The sequence below is a fragment of the Mytilus californianus genome, unplaced genomic scaffold, assembly GCF_021869535.1.
Source record: "Mytilus californianus isolate M0D057914Y unplaced genomic scaffold, xbMytCali1.0.p SCAF_15, whole genome shotgun sequence".
Taxonomy (NCBI): domain Eukaryota; kingdom Metazoa; phylum Mollusca; class Bivalvia; order Mytilida; family Mytilidae; genus Mytilus; species Mytilus californianus.
In genome coordinates, this window is record NW_026262637.1 from 19186149 (window position 1) to 19191226 (window position 5078).

Below are 5078 nucleotides of genomic sequence, written 5' to 3' on the forward strand. Positions count from 1 at the left end.
TATTCATTCTGATTGGTTAGTTATTTTTAGAAACACGTTGCACTTGGCATTGAAAATTATCAACAGCGAAAGTAAAGCAACAAATTTTATTTGAAATCGTGCATGGAGCTTGCTCATAAATTAAAATGGAATCTGAATTCTATAAACTGTATAACAATTAAGTAATAATAATAAATAGAGGTGTTTTGTCCAGTGATGGGTCAAGAGTAATAAATCATGTTGGAAATTATTCTGCTGAGAAAGACTTGATTTTGTTTGTTAATAATCAATGTACATAATCAATATGTAATCACGTGTATGAAATTGAACTTAATTGTACTGCTCAAATTATTGGGCGTCATAATTGACAATAAAAAACTTTGTGTTTGTATTTGTTTATTATTAGGCAGTGGCTATAAGAAAATATGCTATTTTGCCCTCAGATTTTGCCGGCTCTGATTTAAATATCTTAATTGAAGCCAACAAAATAGCATATTTCTATATAGATGGCTATTTTACCGGCACCGGCAATATAGTTAATTTGATATTTTGCCGGTTCTTTGTAAAGAGTGAAATTTAATATTTACTTTTGAAAAGTAAGTACTACGAAAATGTGCCGCACTGTCAACATAAAAGAATCAAATAATTACCGATATACTGGTAGTTAAATAAGAAAAAAGCTAACAATATTTGAGATACATATAATGGTTTAAAACATTTATCAGTCAAAGTGAAAATAAGACTTTATAACAAGAAATAAAAATTAAAAATATTGGGCATCCATTTGTTGCAATGTAATCATATATCAAAACATGTAGTTGAAATTATTTCTAAAATCAGTCACAGTCTAATGCTACATGTATGCATATGAATAAAATCTCAGATTTTTTAACTGTATAAAAAAATAAAATCTCATTGCATTATAAATTTGATAAAACATTATACAATATAACAAAATCAATCACACAGCTTCAAAAATGTTTAAATTAAATTTGCTTTTGAAATAATAGTCGGTTCTTTGAATTGCATATATGTAAACAAAATAGTTTTTAACTTGACTTCCGCTTACCTAGAGCCGGCAGAATGGCATATTTTCTCTTTTTCCAGCGCCTGCAACAAATTCACTATATTGCTGGTGCCGGTAAAATATCTATTTCAGTCTATAGAAATATACTATTTTGCCGGCTTGAATTAAGATAATTTAATCAGAGCCGGCAAAATAGCATATTTTCTATTTGCTGGTGCCGGCAAAATAGCCACTGCCTTATTATTACATGTACAAATTACTTAATTTATGTGTCATTATTCTCTTTCTTTCAATTTTAAATGTAAACTCAATTAAATAAAAAAATAATCATGTTACAGACTGATTTTAATCTAGTGTTTTATATTATGTTTGGAAATTATGATTGTAATAATTCTACTCATTCTTCATTCTTGCCTTGCGTAATTGGCAAATAATGTATTCGTTGTTCAGTTGCTTATTGACCCTTTGAACAAGTCTTTATTGAATGCATTCTTTTACATTAAGACACTTTTTGTAGCACAGTTTTTAACACTTTCAACTTTAGAAATATCATTTTCTGTACAAATACATTATTTCAAATTTAAACACTTGTTTGTAGAACTTTTTAACACTTTCAGCTTTAGAAATAGAATTTTCTGTACACAAACATTTTGATGTATGACAGTTTGGCCATACATTTAGTGGTCAAGGATTTGTGTAGTATGACGTTTACTATGATTTGAAATTCTGACTAAAACAAATGCGTCCGCTTGATCCTAAACAACTCAGTGTTTTTTTTAAAACCACAACAGTAGTAAAGCAGTGACCATGCATTGAATCGGTTCACAATGCTTCGTCTATATTACCATGCTGTTCAGTTTTAAGTTTCTAATTAGATACAGGGGCCCATGCTTTGCGAATTTTAGGGGGGCGCCCGCCACGACCCCGCCTGAATCCGCCCCTGAGATAATTACGTAATATGCGTATGGTCATGACCATATGGGTACACTCTGACCATATGGGTATACTCTGACCATATGGGTATACTCACGATGGCACGAACTAATTTGATAACTAAGAATAATTTGAAATATATATAATAAGAATTTTTTGTTTACTAAGAACAAATTGAAACACCAAAATAAAGGAAAAAATGGAAAAAATGTAGGGTTGAATCCCCCTATTGCTTATCAGTAAAACAGTTGACTTCTTGGTTAACGGTTCATTTAGATATTTTTTTTTTAAGTTATTCCCGGAGTCGACATATTGTGTTTCGTAGGGAAAAATCAATAATGACCATGCAAAAATGTTTTTAATATAATTTCAACTTGTGAGTAAAATTCATTTTATTTCATTTATCATGTAACAATGATTACCAAATGATTATATAAGTCATTTTTTTTTATTAGAAACTCATAATTTATGACACATTGAAGGGTCAGCTTATGTAATTAACAGTAGAAGTTCATGTAACTGCATGTTCAACGTACATCATATACGCGTATGGTCGGACTATATGAGTATATTATTAGTTACATAGTGTGCTAGTGACCTAATACGGTATATATGGGATCAGTAAATTCCATATGGGATGAGAGCGAAGCATATATACCGTATTACGTCACTAGCACACTGTGTAACGAATTTATCTTACCGACTATCTTAACATGTGGTATTTAGACTAGTGACATATCAAAGTGAGCAAGTCTTCAATACCGTTAGCATTAAGAAACAACTTCCATTGGTCATACAGAAAAACAAATGCCAACAATAACAACTTGTTAGCTTTAAATGTGTTTTATGAATTTATTTCAATCTTTCATCATCAATTCCTTCGTCTGTTGAAACCTTAAGATTTTTTCTCAGTACCGTTTTGTTTTTATAAAGTGGGTCTAATTGGGGTCTAAGCGTGACCCGGGATTGCCGATTTTTTTGTAAGCGTGACACTTGAAAGTCAAATTAGTGTGCCTTGAAAACGGGAATTGAAATTTAGCGGGACACGGGAAATTACATAAAAATGAGAATTGCTTACGTACATAGTGTAAGCGAGATACGGAAATCTGACAAAACAGTAAGCGGGATCCGGGATCAGAACCCCCCAATGAGACCCTCTATAAAGGGACGTAACACCAATACTAACCGTGTATTGAAATAAGCCCCGCCTACTAACCTAATATGGAATATACACGGTCTCCACGCGGTTGCTTTTAACTAATCATATTCCTAGAAATGTATAGGAGGTAAGATAAATACGCATATGGTCATGACCATACGCGTATGCAAAGGGATTGTATATTTAAATATACTATTCCTTGGCGTATGGTCCAAATAGTAATATGGTCCGGAACAGGTATTTCTCGATAATAATTTGTATATATATCAGTGGCCTCCCACAGTCCAAATAATTATGACGTCTTTGAAGGCTAATTATTTTTTATTTGACACCTTTCTGCGGAGAGGGATATACTTGAAAAATTGAAAATACTCTCCTAACTGGACTAGGTTTGCCCAAATTAAACTCCAAGACGTTATAATTTTTTGGACTAACTTGACACTAATTAATAGACATGTACAAAATTACATGCAATGTGCAATGCATATTTTTTTTAACCAGGAGCTTTAACTTTAATTAAAGCCAACAGATTCTTCTAAGGGTTTTTTTTTAAATCTCATTTTTGTCACAGTTTAGGTGATTTCAAGTACGATATTTTCCGTGTAGTAATTTGTACCCATAGATGATATAAAAAAAAAGACATGCAAAGGTAACAAATTGACATAAAAAAGAATGCTAGCGAGTAAAATGTAATACAGAAGCAATAAATAATTAAATGACATTATGTCAATACTACTGACAAAATTAATTTTATTGATATAGAAATAAGAAGATGTGGTATGAGTGCCAATGCGACAACTCTCCATCCAAGTCAGAATGTGTAAAAAGTAAACAATTATAGGTCAAAGTACGGCCTTCAACACAGAGCCTTGGCTCACACTGAACAGCAAGCTATAAAGGGCCCCAAAATGACTAGTGCATATTTCCGAGGGGGGGGGGGGGGGGCATAAATGCTAGAAGGGTCGATTTGGGTCTATTTACGATGGCCATGCTCTTTGTCGTATTTGTTTTTAGATTATTGTTTGATTATAAACAAGGCCGTCGGTCAAGTTTCTCGTTTGAATATAGTTCGAACTCTGTTTGCAAGTTAAGGTTCTTAGCATTGTGTAAAAGTTTCATAAAATCATAAAATTTGGATTAGGAAAACTTGAGTGTTTAGATATACTGAAATCCTACTAATATTCTGTGATTTAGTTGCGAAGGAACTTTGTATGTTGAGTATAAATTTCACCTATTTATCGTATTTCTTGAATCACGTGTATATCATTAGTATTAAGGTAGCACAATACAAAAGCAACTAAATTTTATCAAAATTTCATTTTCAGCTGTTTTTGTTACTTCTTAATATTCAAAAACCACAGAAGAAAAAATCATTTACATATCTTGCAATGTTAATGAGTTTTGATGATAATTAGTTTTATAAACAAATGCACGTGTCTGACTGATACTTGATAAGAACATGTGGGCAGTACTATGTGGTTAATCAATAGAATCATTTGATAGCTTTACAACCACTGACCAGCAACAGTTATGAAAAAGAGGTGGATTAGGGATTTATGGAAAAATGAAAGATAATGAATTCCAAATAAATATACATTTCTGTATTGGAGATGTCAGGAGAAAAAACAAAACAACTATTTGGAGCTTAAGAGGGAATCAAAATATAAATGTACAGATATTAAACAAATATAATTGTACAATAATAAATGTTGCTGATGTTTATACTAGAATTTCTTGAGGAGAGTGTTTAAATATGAATTCTTTTTAAAAGAAAATACAAATTAAATACTTCATTTTTAAACTGCAAAAAATGAAAAAAATCTACTTTGTGTAAAACACCATATTGTCATTGTATACAATTATAATTCTAGAAATACCCCATAAGGATCCTCTAGACTGACCAACTGATCATTTTGTGTACACATGCATAACTTACTTTTTGTAACAATGCAAAAAACAAAATATATCATTTTATGTACT